The sequence below is a fragment of the Tribolium madens genome, unplaced genomic scaffold (assembly GCF_015345945.1).
Source record: "Tribolium madens isolate multiple individuals breed KSU strain unplaced genomic scaffold, Tmad_KSU_1.1 Scaffold_91;HRSCAF=231;Tcas5.2_LG7, whole genome shotgun sequence".
Lineage (NCBI taxonomy): Eukaryota > Metazoa > Arthropoda > Insecta > Coleoptera > Tenebrionidae > Tribolium > Tribolium madens.
The window spans coordinates 10,592,404-10,615,446 of NW_025401063.1; the positions used below are offsets into that span (position 1 = coordinate 10,592,404).

At 30.5% G+C, this 23,043-nt stretch overlaps 1 protein-coding gene across 5 annotated transcripts in view; it reads right to left on the bottom strand.

The window, feature by feature from the left end:
* LOC123012087 (zwei Ig domain protein zig-8-like) overlaps positions 1 to 10,456 on the bottom strand; it is a 66,189-nt gene extending 55,733 nt beyond the window's left edge. For 2 of the 5 annotated variants that reach the window (XM_044409878.1, XM_044409874.1), the window contains exon 1: positions 10,271 to 10,449. The gene's annotated coding sequence lies outside the window, so the exon portion shown is untranslated. Of the gene's footprint in view, positions 1 to 10,270 lie in introns of all 5 variants that reach the window. The other 3 variants (XM_044409875.1, XM_044409876.1, XM_044409877.1) reach the window with 3 other exon arrangements.
* Between the last annotated feature and the right edge of the window lie 12,587 nt (positions 10,457 to 23,043).

Below are 23,043 nucleotides of genomic sequence, written 5' to 3' on the forward strand. Positions count from 1 at the left end.
CGAAGTTTTTTTAGTAGAGATAGATTTATGTAATTATTGGTAAATAAATCGTAATTTTATCGTGTAATATGCTTCTAATGACTTCATATTTGACTCGGTTGAACCGCCCCTGTAGACATTTCAACTCCCAGGAATTGAAGTATACATTTCAACTGCGGTTAAAAAACCACTTTAACCGTTTTGATAGAAGTACACAAAATCTTATTTTTTCTCTTGATTTTGAATCATCAAGTTGGCGGTTCTATTTGTTTGACAACGATCCTACTTTGACAAATCAGCTTACGCAAGTTAAATAACAAAAGTGTTTGTAAAAAACATACTTTTAATAAATTGCAATTCAAAGAAACAACTTTAAGATAAAAAACCAAGTCATTTTTAACAAGATTTTTAATTTAATTAGTTAATTAATTGTGAAAGTAACATCGTTGTCAAACACATAAAACCGTCAATGAAGTGAAACTTCAAAAACAGAAAAAAAATTTACATATCCAAAATAAAAAAAATACTTTCTTCTGAACCAGAATAATAAAGTTTTAATTATAAATTTGCTCGTTTCAGGTTAGACAAAATGTTATTCTATTGAAATTCCTCTTGTAAACTCAGTCCAAAAACATACTGTACATATTTGAATGTAAGTTACATTATTATAAGAAATATAAGATGGTTCTAGAACAATGTCCAAATTTGACAAAGTATGAAAAGAATTATGTTATAATTTCAAGGAAAATAATAATGAAACAAATAATGTATTATAGCGTATCTAAAAGTTTAAGTCTGGCTTACGTTTTATTTTCTTGAAAAAAATCACAAAATGTATAACTCAGTTAATAAAACCATGCCGGGAGAGTCGGGTTAAAGAATAAATGTAAATTTGGTGGATGCGCCGGGATGTTATCTTTTATTATTATTTAATTACAATTCTAACTTTACTTTTGGCGTTAAAGTAGCAAAAGTTAGTTCTTATAAAACAAGAAACACAAGTTTCATAAAATCGTTCCGTAATAATCGTTACGTTCAGTATTATACATCAACAGTCAAAGTGCTTAATCACCGTTTATTTCATATAAACAAGACGACGTAGTTAGTGTTTAGTTTAGTCAGTGGTAGCAATTAGAATACTGACTTCATGATCAAAAGCACCACATGCTTTGTTGAACTACTAATTTCAATTAATTCAGCTGTCAAAAAAATTTGCGCGCATTTTCCGCCAGTGTTTTTCCGGCTGATAAAAGAGTAAAACCTAATCTCTGATGAACACAGTTAATTGTTTCGTAATGCTTTAATTACCAGACAGGTGTGAACTTTCCGAGTCTTTATTCGAGCAAATTTTACGAAGTGTGTCAAGCAAATTTGATCGAAAATTGTGTCACACTTGTTTTGCAATTTATGCAGTAATGAAATGCATCGCCGTAGTGAAAATATGAAAATGTTGGTTGGATTGTTGGTTTGGGTTTAATTTAGCCCGAGTGGCAGGCTCGTCGAGAATATATGTTCATATCAAAAGCTTACTAAGAATTCTTCGCACGTTCTTACACCCCCCGAGAGGAATATTTCTGAAAAGTGTTGGGGGACTGGCCGATGAGGATCTGGCGTCAGAATTTAAATACGACGTTTTATTCCTACCACAGATGCGGCACTAATTTCGCAAAAAATGTTCAAACAATTCTTTGAGGTTTTATCTTGGTGCTTTTCTCGTACTTCGATCGTTTCACCTGTCGTGGCTTTTGCCCGCATGTCCAACACAATCTCATCTTGCCAGTACTATTATCTTAATTATATCTTTGGTCGTATTCGTGGGTTTTATATCGGTGTACATGGAGCTTTTAACGGCCAAAAGGCTGCGTTTCAAACAATTACAACCATAACTGCCCATTTATTTACATTCAACGTTCAGAAAATTAAGACTAAATTAAACTGAAATTTTTATTTTTAGTCAATTGTGTGTAACTCCATTTTGTAAATATCAAAACCAAACATATCCCGCCAACAAAAAAAATTCTTAAAGTTAAAAACATTAACCAATGTTTATTTATTTGTCATTTTTAGAATTCTACAATTCGTCTTAAAACGCCAAGTGATTTTAAAATAAAACTACAGAAAATTTGTTTTCTGGAAAATAAAATAAAATAAAACAAACACACACAATTGCTTAAAAACTTAATATTCTAGTTGTTTTATTTTATAATATCATTTCAAAGCAGTCACAAAACTGGTAAAATATAGGTTGCGCTAGAACTCGCGCCTCAGAGAAAAATTTCAAGTAAGATAAGATACCACATGAACATGAACATGAAAAAAATGTTTAAAATATTTTGTCTTTCAAAAAATTTTGACATTTATTTTTTGACATTTGACATTTTTTTATGCCTATTTAATGATATTGATGATCTTGTATATGTTTTTTACGATTATTTAATAAAAGTACAAAAATTTTGCCAGTAAAAGCCACATATAAGCTTATACAGAGTTACAATTTAGGATACAGCTTCCTTGTTTCCTCTTCTAAAAGCCTGTACCAAAAAAATTTGGAAAATTATTTTTCTTACAGAAATAAATAGAGTCAAAGTGCATAATTTAAACTCTCATAACTTCGAAATTTTCATAGGCGCAGCCTGTATAGGTAGATGTGATTTCTATTACCTATACAGGATGCGCCAGAACTCGCTCCCCAGAGTAAAATGCTATGTAAGGTAAGATACCAGGAACATGGAAAAAATGTTAAAAAAATTCTATCTATTAAAATTTCGAAGTTATGAGAGTTTAAATTTTGCACTTTGACTCTACTTATTTCTGTTGAAAAAATACTTTTCCAAGTTTTTTTTGCTACAAACTATTAAAAGAGGAAACAAGGAAGCTGTAAGCTGAATTGTGTCTCTGTTTAATGTTATTTGTGGCTTTTATTGGTAAAAGTTTTATATATTTACTAAATAATTATAAAAAAACATATACAAGTACATCAGTATCATTAAATAGATATGAAAAAATGTCAAATGTCAAAAAATAAATGTCAAAATTGTTTGACAGATAGAATTTTTTAAACATTTTTTCCATGCTCCTGGTATCCTATTTTACTTAAAATTTTTCTCTGGGGCGCGAGTTCTGCCGTTTTATGCATTTTTTGTATATTTCAAAAACGGTGCGTATTACGAAAAGATTGTTTGTACAAAATTAAAGTTTATTCTTTTTGCGTTGTTTTGTAGCCCAAATAGTTTTTCAGTTATTTGCTAACAAATACGACACTACTTAAATAAAAATATTAAGAATGGATTGTTGTGCTCGTAAAAGTTGTAAGCATTGTGATTGGACCACGTAAGATCGGCCATTACAATAATGTAAAAACCAATCACTTTAGATTTCTGGATTCATTCTAAAAATTAATACAATAATGTGATTGGTCTATTTGTGGTCGGCCATCATACTAATGTGAGAAGCCAATCACCGTAGACTTTAGATTAATTCTAGAATGTAGCGAAATTAATTCAACTTTGCATTCATATCCATAAAACAATTCCAATTTTTAAAGAAAATGCCATGTGGATGCCTTCTATGCGCCTTATATTGTGAATATTGTGATGAAAAATTTATACCTAGGTTCTTTTTACGTTTCGTTGTCCCTAATGTCGAAGTAAAACTTTAATAATAGAAGTAGGAATTGTGTACTTTCAAACACAACATAAATTCGCCGACGAGGACACGGAAGTAACAATTTTTTTTTCTAATCTGAACATATTTATGCAAGAAGTGACATAACATAACCTCACTTTCTTCTTTATTGGGACCCTGTACAGGGAAGTAAGAAAAGACTGTTTTCTACAAAATGCAAAAGCTTACAGTATTATTTACAATCTGCTACTAACATTCCGTCACAATCGTGTCATCTACACCATACGAAAACATCAATTTCGATTCTTTGGCTAAAATGTTTACAACTGAAAGAATTTACCTATATTTTTAGTGTATTAGAAAAACTAAATCATGGACTCTCTTTAACGAACTTTACTTTCAAAAAACAAATATTTGTAAAATTTAATAATAATCCGTTATCTTGACTTATTCAAAGGTAATTGTATGTCAATATTAAAGTTTCAATCAGTTCAAACTGATTCTCAAGTTCAAACTTGAGGTTGATTTTTCTCAAATATTTACGTTTCCATACCATATTTTTATAGTTTTGTTTATTACATTTTTAAAGCAGATTGTAAAATATTATTTAAAAATGAGATTTGATATCACTGTTAAAACTTATTTAATGTTATAAATAATTTATTTAAAATACATGATTATTTATTAAAAACACAACAAGCCAGTAATTTAATACATGTAATATTTTTTGTTGTGATAATAATTTTCCAAAATGTAAAAAATTATACTCGCATTTTTATTAGCTTTAAAGGTTTAAAACAAAACAATACATTATGAATATCGTATTAGCACAGCGTATTTGAATAATACAAACTCTTGTTGTTGAATTGAGAACTGTTGACATAATCTAAAAAAACCTTTTAAAACTAGATACTTGAAACAAACTTTGACTGTCTCTCTCGAACTTACATAAATTTTAAATTCATTTGTATTTTACTGTAGTAAACTAAACAAAGCTTTCGCCCAACTTCTTTTCTTTTACAAACAATTTCTCTCAGTGTACCTACCGAAAAGTCTACTAAAATTTCATTCGCAAAAGCTGCACGATCAAGTGTACACTGGACCCAAAAACACAAAACAACCTCTCTCATCATCTCCGTTGTGCAACTAAACCGACGCGATGAGATGAACTTCGAGAAGCGTCACTTCTAAGCACAACATTCAAGCCAAAACGAGCTGTTAGTCGAAATTGCCGTAATATTTATCGTACCGAAAGCATGTTGCCAAGGTCGTAAATAAAGACGTCGCAATATAAATTTTTCGCCAATAAAGTTAAATAGATTGGCGTAAGTCCCGTTTTACTGGGAACCAGATGGGACTTGGAAACTATGATTACACGAAAGCGTTCGCTTTAGTTAGTTTTGCACACATTAACATAATGCCGCACTCCAGTCGTACTTATCGGAGTGGTGTTACTGTTGTTAGCTCGGAAATTATAACACTCGAATAACATTCGAGTATTTAAAAGTTGCTACCTTAAGGCCTATCGCACCGAGTTTGATCAAATATGAAACAACAGTGGCAAAGTGACTATAACTTTAATTTAATTACGTCTCTGAGAAGATAATCTAAGTTTTTAACTAAGTTGCTATATTACTTATAGATGAATAAGTTTATTTAAATGGTGATAAACTTGCAAACAAGCTTTTAATTTAATTAAGTTTGCACATATTGTGTTTGGGAGAAATATTTCTGATGTTTAAATAAGCTCCAATGATTTAAAGTAATGATTTTTTCATGTAGGAATAATTAAATCGACCCTACTAATGAATTATTATGTGTCGAAAAGGTTTAAAAAGGGATTTATAATTTGATAAAGTTAGGCCCTTATCTATATTAATAACGTGGTAGGTGTGTGGTGGTTATGACAGGTAGGTACTTGTTGCATCAGAGCTTACACAAAGTTTACAATTTGCTCGACATATCATAAATCTATTTAAATATTTCTAAGTTGTCAAAAATTTATAAAATATCCATAAATATAATTTGTTTTGAATTTAACTAGTAGAAATTATAAGAACTGAAAATTTCTTAAAAAATCAATAATAACCAAAACATTCAAGATTGAAAGCGTAACAAACGTTTTGATTATTGTTGAGCTCATTAAGCATCACTTAACTAACAAAAGAGTTGCAATACTTTTCAGTTAGTTGAAAAAATATAATTTGTGCATTTGTGCAAAGTTGTTTGGTCTATTTTTGTTTTGTTTTATTTTCTAAAATTTTTAACTTATGCGAGTAAACAAATTTTGATCAATACAATAAAATAAGTTAGTTGTTAGAAAAAAATAGACTGAATGATTATAACTTGTAATAATAGGTGTAATGTAACTTTATAGTTACATTTTACAATTACAGTATATACAGTATATACACTCAAAACCTCAACTGTGTTTAAAATATACAGGCTGCGCCAGAACTCGCGCCCCAGAGAAAATTTTCAAGTAAGGCACCAGGAACATGAAAAAAATAAAAATTTGACATATATTTTTTGACATCTATTTAAGGATACTGATGATCTTGTATGTATTTTTTTACAATTATTTAGAAAAGGGACAAAAGTTTTGCCAATAAAAGCCAGAAATAACATAAAACACTTTTACAATTTAAGATACAGCTTCCTTGTTTCCTCTTTTAATAGCCTACAGCAAAAAAACTTGGAAAATTATTTTTCCAACAGAAATAAATAGAGTCAAAGTGCAGACTTTAAACCTTCATAACTTCGAAATTTTTATAGATAATTCTTTTTAACATTTTTTCCATGTTCCTGGTATCTTACCTTATATGGCATTTTTCTCTGGGTCGCGAGTTCTGGCGCAGCCTGTATATTTCTTTAGTAAAACTGCAACACTAAGGAAAAGTTTTGCCAATTTTTGGCACATTTGTTTCAGTATATTAATCTTTTTCTTCAGTTAAGTGGACAATTTGAAGCATCGATTTCCTTCAATGCTGAACTGGTTTCGGGTTATATTTAGAAGTAAATAATTACTGAATCTTCAAATGTGTACTTTTTATTGTACAAAACCTGCTGACTATTTTAGAGCTTCCAGAAGCAACATTGTCAGAACTAATGAGCTTTAAATGCGAAATTGTAAGATTTTCACAAATAATACAAATTCGAAACCGGTTTTGTTTCTGCTGTTGCAAACAACTTGTTTGAACTTTATTTTTGATTAAATTTAATTATCAAGCGGCTAAAATTTACTGCAAATTTATTTCAGTAATCATAAGTTGCAGCAGGAGATTTATTAATTAACACTTCAACAATGTACTACTGTCGGCATTTGCATATACATATAATTCATTTCAAGTATATATCTGCATTAGTATTTATCTATATTCCGTTGATGATAATCAATAATTTACGACTATTGGTGGCTTTAATTGAGATTAATTTTTTAAAGCAAATAGAGTTTTTGCGTTTTTCTTCCTAACTAAATTTTATGATTTAATCGCCGGTTTAAATGTATTAAGAAATTGACTTGGCCACTTTTAACCCCAAAAGGTTAATTAAAACATAATTACAAGTCGAGCTTAAATTTCAGCGACAAGTTTTTAATGAGACAAAAGTTAATTTTCTTGGAATAAAAATATAAAAGAGAATTTTTTGAATAGTAATGATTATCGATTTCTCCACAATAGGGTTAAGATTATCATAAATTTCTCTGTTAATATGTACTGAAGCATTTTCTTAGTCCATAAATTTTAATTCACAGATGGATTACGGAATAAGTAATTCCATTCTTCGGCTATAACTTTTGTATCCGCGAAAATGCCAAAAAAGCATAAATCCGAATACTTTTTTATTGGTGGCATAAAAATGCGATCTTGAATATGTCCATAAAGATAGAAAGAGGAATTAGAGTCAAGATAAACACGGCTTTGTTTTCGTATTACAGTTAGAAAGATTTTTTTCTGCTTGTACGAATTAAACGGAATTCTAAATTATCGAGGAAATTTGTAATTCGCTCTGTGCTTCTCTTCAGTATGGTATATTGTAGAACGATACCAAACTGGACATTGAATTATTGATTACAAGATACTTGAATTTTATCCGATTATCAGCTTCAGCTTTGGTCGTAATAAAAATTAAATTGATTTAACACGTACGCATATCACTAATTAATTACAATTTCAACATTAAGCTAATTGCGGTTTGAAAAGGTCTGTGATATATTTAATACAACATTTTTACGCCCACATAACAACACAAATATTATCTTTTGTGGCATCAGATCTCTACTGTATGAGAGTATTTAATAAACAATGTATAGAGGCTGCTAAATACGTTTTGCCTTTTAAAATTTTGTAGTTTCAAAAGTTTAGCCTTTCTCAAAATAATTTAGTTGAATTAAAAATGATCGATTGTGGTCGAGTACATAATTTTAAAACCGTAACTACAATGGTAGTTAAAAAGTTTCTAATGTAGAGCTTACAAAAGTCAGCCTGTATAAGTCTTGATTTTTATAATAAAATATACTCGTACATAATTATGTACCTAGTTTAATAAGAGTATTTTTTCGTATGATTCCTAATAAAACACCCGCTTTCCAAAACAAAACTCTATGTCCATTGTCCACATTAAAACAAGCTACGCCACAGAGTTCAATGCGGATTAATGAAGATGTTTCGATTGATGTTTGTGTATAAGAGAAATCCTAATCTGTGTGAAAGGTCAGGACGAGAAACTCCAGTTTCAGTCTATTCAAATCGATGATTCTGTTTGTGACAAATTTGGTAACTTTTATTTCAGTCAATAGATAGTCTTTGAACTCAATGCTTTAAAAAAAAAAGTAATCCATATTGGAGTGACTTTTGAGTACATTTCGCTTAAAGACAAATTTTTATTTGTTCTTTAAAATCTTTCCTATAATTAGAAAAAATATAAAATTACTTAATTCAGTTAGCATAGCAAAGTTATCACGTGACAGGAATTAAGCAGTCTCGAGATTTTTGTTACATCTCTGAAAAAAATTAATGGCATTATTGTGGACTTGGAATATGAAATCGAAGAGAAAATCTGGTGATTTATCGTGTTTGTTCAAATTTATCAAATGCCATTTCAGCTTTTCTCGGGTAATTATCTTTTTGAAATTTAGGGAAAAGACGAATACATTTCAAGTATTTTCATTTCCAAACTGCCAATTCTTTTCATGGAAATTGATAGCCGGCGTCGAATAGAACATTCCCGATTGGACGTATGGTTTATTTATCGTGTGGAATTTTAGTGAAAACAATTTTTATTTGAATTTAAAAACGCCTTTTAAGCTAGCTTATTGGTGGAATTCCTGCCAAATGTCTACTGAAATATTATAATTTACAGTAATATTGCCGGATAAAATAAACACAAATTATTAGTTTCAAATCGATTGGTTTTGTATTTATTAGATTTAAATTTATCTGTGTTACATGTTTTTGCTTTTGTTTCACACAATAACAACTTGCAGTGGCGGCGAATTTAGCTCACAATAATTCAGAGGTACAAACAGAACAAATTATACGACCGACAAATATCTTTCTTAGATAAAAAATGTTAAAAAATTAATATTATTAAAATTAGAAACACACAATTTGACTGTATTAAACCATAAATTCTTAGTGTCGATTTTGTACATAAATCTACTAAAAAGGGCATTAATAAGTTGTAAAAGTTTTGTTATGTTTGTGATGTAGGTATTTAGAACACAACAACAATCATCGAACCATTTACTAGATTCAGAACTATCAGTATTATTAAGATAAAATTTTCCAATAATTGTGCACTTAAAATGAATTATAATTTTTGTAAGTGATGCGTGTTTTACAACCATAACAAACAAGAATAAATTTCTTGTATCTTTTATTAATCACACAAGAGTAAATAAATGACCAACAAAAATAAGTATAGGAATACTATTAGGAGTAAATTTTCATTTTAAAATTGTGTATTAATTAGAATAAATACACTTGAATAATTAAGTGTTTTGATTAAGTTTCTCCAAGATATTTGCAAAACTTATCAAATCAAAGCGAAACAAACAAAAGTAAATAAAAACCATTTCTGAAATTAAAACCGTGAGTCTTTGCATAAATTAGCAATTGAAAGTTATTTTTCTTCTGGTCAATTAGGAAAAGAAAAGAAAAGCTTATTTTTAGCTCCAGCCTTAGAAAACTTTCTGGAATACGTAACACAGGTTTTTCGGCTTAAATTTACCAATTCCCAATAATGCATCAAATTAAAATTTTCATTATTGTTTGTTGCCAAAAAAATGCCATTGTGTTCGGTATGTTTTTGGTTTCCGCAATAATAATTTGGAACAAAAAAGATCATGAATAATATATATTTCGCTCTCGATGATCGCAAAAACTGTACGTTTTTGAGAACAAAATCGGTTTCATTACGCACAGTTTAATAAGTTGAAATGCGAAAATTCAAAATGGCCGCCATTTAGTAAAAAAAAATGTCTCTTACAAAGTAATAAAGATATAAGCGACGACGTGCATCAAGTTTACTTTCTAGCCACAATTTAAAAATAAATTGTAATTATTGAAACTCTTAAATAAAGAAATCTCAAAATTAAATTGCTCTAATCAAAAGTGAGAAGGTTTTAGATCTCAACAAAACCAATCAAGAAAAAATTAATTGAAACCTTTGAATAGTTGTCAGGTTTTTTAAAGCTCTGACTTTAAAGCTGACATTGCACTACTTTACTTTTATGAAAGTTTGTCCACATTGTTTTCACAAGACACAGAAAATTTGCAAAGCTCCGCTCACTGAAATAAATTTCGTACCGTTACGCAAAACACTCCGAGCTTTTTCTACATGAACGATACGGTGGTCCACGAGGTACTGGAACGGCCCAGCCTCAACGCTTAAAGCGCCCCAGCGATGCGCGGTAAAGGCCAGAACTAGATGAGCTTTTGCCTCCGGAGCTTTGTCTCCTAGTGCAAATCTAAGGACGCTTTTCGGAAATGTTACATTGAAAGTGCACTAATTTCCCGGTGACTCAGACTCAGAGCAATTTTTATTCCAAACTCAATAATGTAGCTTGAAAAAAGTATTGTAAAATTTTAATAAACTTTGTTCACTTTAAATGAAGAAACTATTTGTTTGAATAAGTTTAAACAAAAAGTTTGCTCCTTTTTATTCTTTTTAGGACTTACTTCTGGTCAAAGTTTTGAAACCGGAAAAATGTTTATGATTTATTGGATTCTTCTGTTATGCTTCCGGCTAAAATTTTAGTCTTGAAAAGGTGACGTATTTATTACATTTAAGAATTGTTCTAGTGGTATTAAAAAATTTAGATATGTTTGAATAAAAAAAATTACATCGGTTTTGTTGCAACTTGGAACTATGCCCGGAATATTCCGGTTTGCTGAACGAGATTATTTATCAGTCTAGAAAACTGATTCTCTATATTTGTTTTTCTGTCATTCGGATATTTGAATGTTAGAACAGTTTTGGTGGATTAAAAGCTTAATTTAAAAATAAAAAAAATGATAAAAACGTTTTCGTAATTAAAGACCAAGCGCAAAGCAAGTAAATAACAAGAATTTTTACACTATCTAAATGCTTGCTCTTGTAAAGCAGGTTATAATGGTATTAACCTAGTTTTATTTTTTGACATAAAAAATTTGAATTAAATTATTTATTTTAGAAAAAACTAAGTTGCCCATCCCGGCGCATCCACCATTTTCAGCACTAATAAATTCTGAAAGATCCTTTCACCTTAATAAGTCCGGTTGAATATTAATAACTGTAGTAATATTAGTGTCTTAAGTCAAATTACGGCAGTAGGCACGCAGTGAAATGGAAAATAACGGAAGCTTCCAAGAGTTTCAATTAAATCTAAGTACATTTAGTTGGAACGCTTCTTGGCAAGATGTTGGAAATTGTCAAATAGTGGTTATTTTTTTATTATAATTTTATGTAGTATAACAGATAGTGAGTAATTAGGTTGCTAGTGAAATTAATTTGATCAATTTATCGCTTCACTATCTCCTAGCATTTGATTGGCTGACATCGAGCTTTGAAATTTGATATTACCGTCGTCTACGCTTAACGTCTAGATACGTTTATAATAGATTTGGTTAGGCTTTGTTTTAAGACACGTTTTGAGTTCATAAGAAACATAAAACAAAATTCGCAGCAAGAACTAAAAGCCATACCTTCCGTTGTTTATGAGAAGTGTTCTGATGACTGAGTTAAACGTTGGCATATTTGTGTCACTTCAGATGGAGTTTAATTTGAAGGAAACAAAATAAATATTGATCAATTATAACGTAGTACTATTTTATTTAAAATTTCCCGGTACTTTTTGTACAGAAGGTACATTCAACCAATTTTTTGTTTCGGTTAAAGAGTTAACCTCAAAATTTTTTAATCCACAAAACTTATGTAAATTTTTCTGGGAAAACAAATATGTGTTATCATAATACTAAAAAATTTAACAGTTTCAAGAAAAATTTCATTTTCATTACATAGGTATTTGTTCTACTTATCTTTTTTTTACAATAACTTCAACCAACGAAAATCAATAATAAATAATCACTCCATCTTCATTTTTGAGGCTTTAGTTCAGTACAATTTCCTTCCACTCGAATATCCTATTTGTGATCATAAAGCGTCTGAAACTTTTCTAAAACGTTACATCTGGCTAATTCGCGACGCGGTTCATGACTTTGCTCACGCCTCAATTCTCCGATTACTTGCTGACAAACTTAGCACAGAGTGCATTATGTCGATGGAGTGCGTGAGATTTCTCTAACTCCCGTTTAAGGCATATTTTAAACGTATAAGGAGATAATGGCCTGTGCTTCGAAGATTAACCGCCGAGGGAGATAACCCTCTGAAATTTATGCAGCGATCGATCTATAAACAGAAATTGTTGTAGGTTAATAAAACACTTTTAAAGGATGAATAATTTCTGCAAGAAAAAATTTTCTTAAGATTAATTGTTTCAGTGAAACGAGTTTTCGTGTTAAAAAATGAGGGTTATTTTTTTAAAAAAGGAAATGTCTATGCTGGAAAACATAATTATTGGAATTCTAATGTTACTATATTTTTAATAAATATGTTACCAAAAAAATTTTGGACTCAAATTTAAAAAATGTATATCACACGATGACATATATTAGGTAGTGGTAGCGATGATTCGTGTCCCTGATGGCTAAAAAGTTTTAGAGCGACGAACGCCTAAGGGCTTTGTATGTTTGGAATTGATAGAAATCGATACAAAACGAGGAAAAATTTGTGATTTTAGATTTGTATTTTGTTTTTTGTTTGGAACGAGGTCTTTTTTGTAATTAATTTTCACAGAGAATTTTTTTCAATTTCTAGTTGTTTGTTATAAATACAAGGTGTTTCACACAACTTTACGAGGCCTGCGCCTAATGTACGCATCCAAATATACAAAAGTCATGAAACACTGGATACAGAAAATACACATTTAATTATTTTATCTTACAGGTTGAGGTTTTGAGCTACCTTAGACCATTGTTTTCGGTGATAAAAATCAAATATTATTCACAAGTGAGATAAAGCACTCACAAGTGAGTAAATTTGACTATTATATCATATTTACTATTATATTTTTATAGGTGAATATTTTACTCGAATGAAACTTCATTTTTTAGATTGTTGCACCTGTAAGATAAAACGCCGTATATCACACGTGATCGAAATGCCATTATGAAACTCGTGAGAAGTGTCCCACTCGTGCGCAAGCGCACTTGTCGGTCAAAATTCTCACTCGCGTATAATGATGCATATCTTCATCACTTATAATATAATGTACTATAAATTTTGGAAACGCTTGACAGTAGTTGTCAAACTAATCACTGTTTCATTAATAGTCATAAACTGCAGTTTTTCAGAAACAATTTGTTTTATCACGAGATGGCATGAATATGATTGTAGTTTATCCATCGCCGTCTCCATAGAAATAATCTTTTTCTCGTCTTTGCATTTTTTTAGTTCAAGTGATTCCCGTTGGCGCTTTAATCTGGGGAATTTTTTTTGACAAATCCAGTTTTTTAGCTTAAAGGGTTCAATCTCATAATATCAATTCTCCCTGGCGTATCTAGTTTTGTTGCATCCTTCCTTCCCAGCATTTATTAATTGCGTTATTTTTCGTTAATAATTAAAAATTATTCAGTTTTTCCTTAGTAACCCCCGTAACTAAGAAAAAATCGGAATCACTGCTCCAATGCATTTTTTACGAAATGCCCAGGCGGGATATTGATACATTTGATTAAGGAGGCGGTGAGTTTATCTATCTTAATCACTAACTCACAAAAAACGTAATTTTTTAAAGGGTGGACAAACTAGAAAAATTTTTCAAAATTTGTAATCCAGTTCGTATCGGAATATGTATTATTAATTGCATCCTACAGGCGCAGGCCTCGTAAAATTATGTGAAACACCCTGTACCTATACGTAATGAAAAAAACATGTTTATATTCTGATTGTAAGCACACAATATTTTTAATAAATCAAATAGAGTCGTTAACAAAAATAATAATAATTACACGCATATACAATATCATAAAGTTAACAATGTAGCCGAGTAATTTGGTTCTACAATACCGGCTAATTAATGTCAAATATTTTGCTATACAAGTTTCTATTTTTATGACGTAACGTAAACTATCGTATTAATTAGCGCAAACAACCAACTTTTAGCTTTTATTATAAACATACAATACAAATCCCCTCTAATTATTTCTAAAGTCCCGATCGTAACTAAAACCCTGAAATACCCCTTACATAATGAGTCTTTAGCTTGCGGTGGTGCATTGCTAAATGCACTCGGCTTCCAGTTCGCAGGTGCAATATATCTCTCGCTCTCCGCGCAATAAAATTAAACACAACACTCAAGATTATGCAGACAAGTCTAATAAACCGCCTGTAAATAATTTACGGCAAAAGGCCGTTCGTAAAACCTCCTTTTTCCTTTCTTTTGCCACCGGAAACATCTTGCCTCGTCCCAAGAGGTCAACGTTTACCGAATCGTATAAAGCACTCAAGAGTTAAACATCCGCGAAACACCAATTTTGAAAAGATGTGCATCCGGTTAGTTTTAAAATTATTAATTAATTAGCAAGTGTTAAATGTTGAGACGAAACAAGTCACAAAGGAATCTATTTAATTACGAGTAGGAGGCAAGTTTAAATAGAAATGCTGGCAGTATTAGCAGACGAGACTTTCGCTGCTCGTTCGATTTTGTGAAACGGAAATGTTACCTACTATCCTTCTCGAGGTTACTAATTTATGTCTTCACTTTTTACCGGCTGAGAAACACGGGTGGAATTAAAGTCAGACGATTCGGCAGAGATAAATCAAAAGCCGATATGAAATTGAAGTTATTACGCACTGACTGTTTACTATTTTAGGATGATTAAAAATAAAAAATAAATAAACCACAACTTTGTTTAGTTTAATTTAATATTGATTTTTATCATCTCTTAACAGTTGATATTTTTGCCAATAGCTTTTACGTTTTTGCAATTTAAAATCCTACTATTTGCATAACGAGTTAAATTGGCGGTCATTCTAATTGCCCCGTGCGATCTAGAGCATAAACACCAATTTTTGGGGCACGGGATCAAAAGACATCTAGAACAAAGCGCGCAACTCAAATGCGGAAATTTGAAGTACAAGGGAGAGAAAGTTAATGCTAAAGACTGAAAGCTAATTTCAGTTTATTTAATAAATACGCTGAGGTAACCTAAATTCACTCTCACTTAATTTCTATATAAAATATTGCGTCTCTCTCAAAATACAGTACTGAACATAAGCGAAATCCATGAATCAAATGTATAAAAGTCATAAAACAAAGCGCATTCAAACAACAGTAAAAAATAAATGATCATGTCGAACTTGTGCGAATCCACTCCTAAACATCCTCCACTCAAAGTTTAAATAGAATTTGTAAAAAATGACGATAAAACTTATATAAAAGTGTAATTTCTATTCAAATTGGGCCGCTTTCGAATAACCTCCCGATCAATAAGCAATAGAAAAGAGCAGAATTTATCCGAGAATGCAAAAAAGACTAATCCGACACGGAAATGGACATAAAGTTGCAGTGACTCCTCCACTAATTGTAAGTCGGTTTTTTCGCTTCGTATCGTAATTGAGCATTTAATAACAGGGAAAGAGATGTAAATTAATGATGCACAAAATACAATTAGGCAAATAACAAGCACAAGAATTGGACGGGACCTATAATCTTTGCTCATGTTGTAATGAGCGAAATTTGTGCGAAAGGAGCACCAAAAATATCGTTTTCTCTTTAAAACTATTCAATAAAAGCGCGCCTAAATTTACGCCTCCACATATCCTTTCAATCCCTTTTAATAACCACTCAGTGACGTTCAGACTGTGAAGATTTGCGGCAAGTTTATTCCATTTTAGTCGAATGTTATGCGGACAGAATGCGAATAAAACAAAAGACATCTGCTGCGACCATAGGGAATTTAATATGCGCCCTAACCCCAATAAACATTACATTGACAAACAGACTTTGGGCGAAAATAAAGCTTTCCGTCACAGTCTAATTAACGAAATCAAAAGAATTGGGTATTTTAGTATGCATAGAATTGCACTCGTATGGAATATCTTGATTGTCCTATTTGAGAGAAAATTTTCTATTTCGGTGAATAGACGCTGAAATGGCGAGCAATAAGCCGAGACCTTTGCGACACACTTTGAAGGAATTACAAGTGATTCTCTAATATCACTGTAAGGTGCAAAGTATGATGATATTAGATGCAAAGAGAGCAAAGTTGATATAGCTGAAGAACATGTGTTTGCAAATGCCACATAAAAAACGGACAGTAATGAATTTAAGAAAGATTATACAAGGTGATTCTTTAAGGGCCTATATTAAAAACGTTTTAACTTCTAATGCAGTAGAAATTTGAAATTTTGTACACAACTCAAATCGATCAGTCTAAGTTCAATTAAATTATTTTCAAAATGGCTGAACTTCCAAAAATACGAGAAATTGGCGCCAACTTTGAAATTTTAAATAGTATCCACTTATTTTTATTGCATTTTTGAATTCTCCTCTCCAAACTGAGTAAAATGTACCTAGTTGTTAGTATTTATCTGTCATAGTTTCTGACATAATATGTCAATTTTTTGCTCAAAATTTTCATTTGCAAAGGTTTATTAAAAACATCACAGCTCTTGAACCGTTTTCGATAAGTGAATAATTTTTCTTGCATTCGATAACCAAAGGTTCGAAGAGTTTCCTTATATTTTCGCAATTGTCAACTGTCAAATTACAAAGCTTATTATTTAATAATCTTCAACCAAAAGAAATAATGGAAGCCACTCAAATCAGTTCACCATCGAGTTTTGGACTGTTTGAAAATGGTAAACATATCGAACATCTGTATTAATTATGGTATATCTTTATTGTATTTTTCCAAAGCCTACGTGATTGACTATAAAAATAAAAACATTAACATGTTTTTTGTGATTATTTCAAAAACTGTAAGAGATAGGTATAGGACATGTTGATAAAAGTCCTTCTACAAATTGATATACTTTTGATTGCCGTTGAGTCATTCAAATAGAGTCATTTTCAAAAAATCATACTAGCCTTGCAATTTGACAGTCGACAATTTTTAAAATTCTAGGAAACTTTTCGAACCTTTGGTTATCGAATGCAAAAAAAATATTCACTTATCGCAAAGGGTTCAAGAGCTGTGATGTTTTGAATAAACCCCTGCAAGTGAAAATTTTGACCAAAAAATTGACATATGTCAAAAACTATAACAGATAAGTACTAACAACTAGGTACATTTTACTCAGTTTAGAGAGTTGCAATAAAAATAAATGGTTACCATTTAAAATTTCAAAGTTGGCGCCAATTTCTCATAGTTCCGGAAGTTCAGCCATTTTGAAAATAATTCAGTTGAACTCAGACTGGTTGATTTGGGTTTCAAATTCCTATCTGCATTCGAAGTTAAAAAGTTTCTAATGTAGGCCCTAAAAGAATCACCTTGTATAATTAAGTTAGATTAAAACAAAATTATGAAGAAATTTTCGTTTTTATAACTTGATTCAATTTTTATTAAAAACTGTAACAAAATGTAAAAGTTTTATTTTTATTTATATTCTTGGAATAGTTATTTATTCGACGAGTTTGAGTGTAAATCGGACACTTTATTTCACGAGAGGATTTTTAAACCACAAGTATTAACCAGTGGTTTATCATCCACGAGGTAGAATAAATGAACCGATTTACACGAAGACGAGTTGAATACAACATTTTATTCTTCGAATTATACTCAACAAAGCTTAAATTGTTTAAATCTGTTAAAAATAATCTAACGTTTCGTATTGAAAAATGCCAAACAGTTGGCAAAACTTGCTTACACAGGAGGAAAACTATAAATTTTAACAGTGTCGAAGAATAAAAATAATAATTTCCTAAAGTAATAATGAATAATCTATTGATAAATTCAACCAATCAAAAAATAAATTGAATTACCGCTTTTAGAAAACATGTATATAGCAGTTTTGAAAATATAGAAACAATGAAATGCCTTTTAATTACGAGGAAGTAAGGTATTTGTTCATAGTTTAATTTAAAGTATTTATCTTATTTAGAAAAATAAAACGCCACTTTCTCTTTATTTATGGTGTGTATTTTCGAACTTATAAACTTATATAAATATCTGGGTTTTTAAAATTTACTATTGACTAGTTGTGGCGATTGAAAAGTATCAGATGTAAGCATCTGATACAGTCCAAACACACATTTTCCCACAAAATCTCAAAAGAGCTCCTCGTTCAAAATTTGATCGTTTTTCAATAATCGAAAATCCCTTTATCAGTCTTGTTTCAAAATTTATTCACTCTTAATAATATTTAATCGGGGAAAAAGAAGCCGTTCACGTCTGACCTATCTTGTGCCGGTGGCAGTGCCTATAATAACGTTTTATTATATCCCTTGCAGCCGGGAAGTGCTACGAATATCAAACATACGTTTTTATTCTCGGATTCGAGTCAATATTTGGCCGGTCGCGGTCCACTGCTGTCCAATAAACTATATTGTGCCTATACACCCACCATTCGAAATTAAGATCTCCGGTCGAACAGACTTCCAAAAACCAGATTACCGACTCCTTTTCCAAATATTTGCGCGAAACGCGTGTTGATTTAGGGGTTTTTAGCCGCGTGATTATTTCTCTTTTTTCGGTCACAGACAGATGCACCCAAAGTGTTAGAATGCAAACAAGATAAAAACGTATTCGCTGCATCAAGAGATAATTATCTGAACAACTTTCAGAGCTTAGTCTATTCTCAACACTAATTAGAATGCGCAAAGTGGTACAGAAACTTTGTACGACACTTATTAAAATAAATAAAATTCAATGAGAAAGTTTGCACCAACAAAATTGAAAGTTTGTCTTGATTAATCAGGGATTTATTTTTATTTCAGGTGAGACTGGAGTTACAGCAACAAAATAATTATCTCATAAGTGGCCTAAAGTTGTTGATTAATTGTTACAGTTTGGGCAAAGTAAAGTCCTTTGTGTAGGCAAAGTGGAAGATTTAAGACAAACATATATAATTACAAAATTATAAAATAGTGCTACACTGTGTAACAACTCTTAATTCGTCATAATGTCGGAAAAAATTGAAAGTGGTTTATTAATATTTAAAAATATTAACGTGCGGATTGAAAACTGAATTGTTCTTTACAGAATAATAAGAGATAAAACTTTCGAAAAGTTCGGAAACCGTCTATGATAAAGCAAAAAGGTCTAAAAAATGACATCCATTGTTCACAATACAAAACTTTGAGGAAACACCGAATTACGATTACTATAATAGCTTTTTAACGAATTTGAAACGCGTTTGACATGTGATTAATATTCCATTGTGATTAAATTGGATTTGATTAAATTTATTCCCGTCCGAATATCGAGAAGGATAACGTTTGATAGTATGGAGGATATCTGATAATTATTCATCGTCTATCTTGTTTCATAAATGCTCAGACAAGTCAATTGCGATATAGTGAAAATGTCGATAGCAGAAAAATCAGTTGCGTCCGGATGTTTTTGTGTGGCTTTTTAAACTAGAAAAACATTTTATCTCGTTTTAATTTCCTCGTAAAAGTTGGGAAAACTTTAAATTTTTTTAGCTTATTTACATTCATGTTCTTAAAGTAAGATTTGATCATGTCGCAAAATGAGCTTCTTTAGATGTACACTGTTGACTTTTAGTGCTCAACAAAGTTTTTTTATTAATTTTTTCATTTGAATACAAATTAAGACATTTATTTACGTTTTTCTGTAATAGTATAGATCCTCGTATACGTTTTATTTAAAAATTAAATTCAGTTAATCCAAAATACAAAATTGAGGTCTTTTTTACAAAGCATTGAAATATTGACAATAACTCTATTAAATTAAAGTTGCTACCACAGATTTGTATTTTTCGATCGCTTCTGTCGCTTTCCTATCACCACCCATTAATTTCTACAAGCCGCAAGGGAGCGCGTAGGGGCATTCCGATTGAAATACACCACTCGATTAATAAGAGATACTCTAACAGATTTATAGGAAACTCTAATACTGCTCTGACAATAATTGATTTTGTTTCCTTCTTCATTTTTCTTCTCCGAACAAATTATTCTCTCGCCGTTTCCTGCAAGTCGATTTTACTTTCATCTTATTTTGTCGCGCGACAATTTTAATCAATTTTAGGAGTTTTGAGTTGTGTATAAATCTCATTACGTGTTTTAATTGAGTCAATAAGTCGTCGGATTTAATGCATTAATCGCTCGACGACAGACCGACCATTACTCCAAAGTTATGTTCTAGTCGGTTTATTTTAGTACTTAACTGTAACTTGGCGGTGTTGTTATTTGAATAAAGTAGCGTGAGGCGAGGTCTTTGGTTCGTGTCACTTTTATCTTATTTTCCAGCACAAGACACCTCGCGCTCTCAACTTTACATGGTTATACATATTCATGCTTTTAAAATTTTCAGCCACATTCTACTAGTGTTTCATATAATTACCAAAGTTTACTGTCAAACAACAAACTTAAGCGTTTTTTGAAATCGCGAGATTATAAACAGAATTTATTCAAGGGCACGTTTCTAATAGCTTAGATTTATCAGAAAAACCTTAAACCCTTGATTCAATTACTTGTCGAAGATAGACAGGCGCAAAGAAAAGTGCTAAATAAGCATCAGAGGAATCTAGCAAACAATGAGTGAAAATTTTAATGGGGAAAGTAGAATGAAAGCACTTGAATGGATAGAAACACATTCAGGAACCACAACTGCACATGCAGTCGAAATAAAAAGTACACATTATTTCCAGTATTTTGTGATTTTGTATTTTCAAATCAATCAATGGTTTTATTATTAACTTTTAATTATTACAAAAAGAAGATTTTTTTAGAAACTTAACTTAACAAATAAATAATCTTCTGCCCAACATAAATGATAAAAGTGTGCTTGAATGTTGTTTACATATTTTCTTCAAAAAAGGAAAAAGTGTACGAAAAAAAATTAGGACTAAACAAATTTTTAAAATTAAAACAAAATCTAATTTTAATCTATCGTTTTGTAATAAAATATCTTTTGGTAGGTATGTAACTCTGACATTCTAATTTTGGAACAGAAACTGACCTTTAAGCAACTGAATTTAATTAATATTAATACAACCAAACCAATAACTTCGTTGTTAATACAAGAACAAATAAATAAAATTAAATAAAAATAAAATTAAAATTAAAAAAACAAATAAAATTTAAACAAAATTGAATTGAATTGAAAAAGTTCATTTTTTTCTTGATTTTGGACTTGGACTTGGAATAATTTCTGCTTTTTAAATCACATCAAATTGGCGGTTTTATTTTTTGACAATAATGTCACTTTGACAAATGAGTTTTCGTTAAATAAAAGTTAAATAAAAAAAATGTGTGGAAAAAACATAATTTTGATACAACGTCCTGATTTAGCCAGGACATGTTTAGGTTTTTATTGTCTTGTCTTGTTTTACCATGGCCACCTTCATTAAACTTATGATTATAGGTTAGCTGGCCATGGTTATATCCTGATTTGTCTCGATTTAAGGACCAACACACCTAAGTATACAATTTTGTGAGATTTTCATTTGCAGCGAAAAGAAAGTATTTTTCAAGTTAAGCTCTTCTTTTTGTCGTCAATTTTGATTTGTCTGAAGTTTGAGTTGTCTGAATCTGACCTTATGTCAGATTTCAGATTTGTGTTATTATTATTGTGTTGCATCGTGGATTATTTACCACATCTTCCTTTATAGATGCTTCTAGCCTTATTCTTAGTTTTATTACTCAATATCGCAAAAACTATGCATCGCAGAGTATTTTAACCTGTTGCATCGTGTTCAGTGGATAAATTTACGTCGAAAAAAAACATATTTTAAGCGTTTTTAAATTCAAAAAAAATGTAAGTTTTTAAACTTGACCTAATGACATTTTGTGCACTATTTTGAGTCTTTAAGATCACTAGAAATGAAAAAAAAAACGATATGGATCGATTTTAAAATTATTTTTTTTTGGATTTTTGTCAAGATTTTGGTTGAGTTTTGGCACCCGGAGCGGTCTATATTTATAATAACTCCGGACTTCTTGGTGACAACCGCTTATGTTTAATACCATTGGAAAGAAAATTTAATTTTCTATCATAAACAAAAAAGATCAGTGTTCCGCGATAAATAGTTAATGACAAAATTTCTGATAAATAAATGAAAGAAAAAAATGAATAAAATTATAAATTAAAATATTGCAAGTTTTAACAAAATAAATTTATATTTTTTTATCTATGTATATCTGTTATTTATTTTTCCCTTAATAAAAAATATTTTATCAGTATTTCTTTTAGGGAATTCTCGTTTTTTAACTTAATAATATGCTTGGTTGCATATCCTATTTTTGAACGAAACCTCCAGTAACGTCAATTCGCGCGAATAATGCACACACGTGATTGGTGCAAAGTTCTTCTTACTTTATAAATCTTGGAAAACAATAACTCGTATCACAAAATTATTAAATTAATTAATTCAAATGAGTAAAATAGAGTGCACGTACATCCTATCGATAAATTATTATTGGACAACAATGTGCTAAGAGGCTTCTCAAGAATATGAAAAACTATAGAATTGTGTAGAATCTTTGCACTCAACATATTTTGCTATCTATCAGATTATGTCACAGAAAAGAATAATTTATACCTACATATTAGAAAATTAAGTAAAATTAAGTAAAGTAAAAAACAACAAATAATTTTAAACTTTAGACACTTTTTACTTCAAATATGAACACAGTGTATGTGTCATTCATGATTAAAAAAATCATACTTAGCAAATAAAATCTTTGCCTTAAAAATCATTTAATTTTTTTTACTG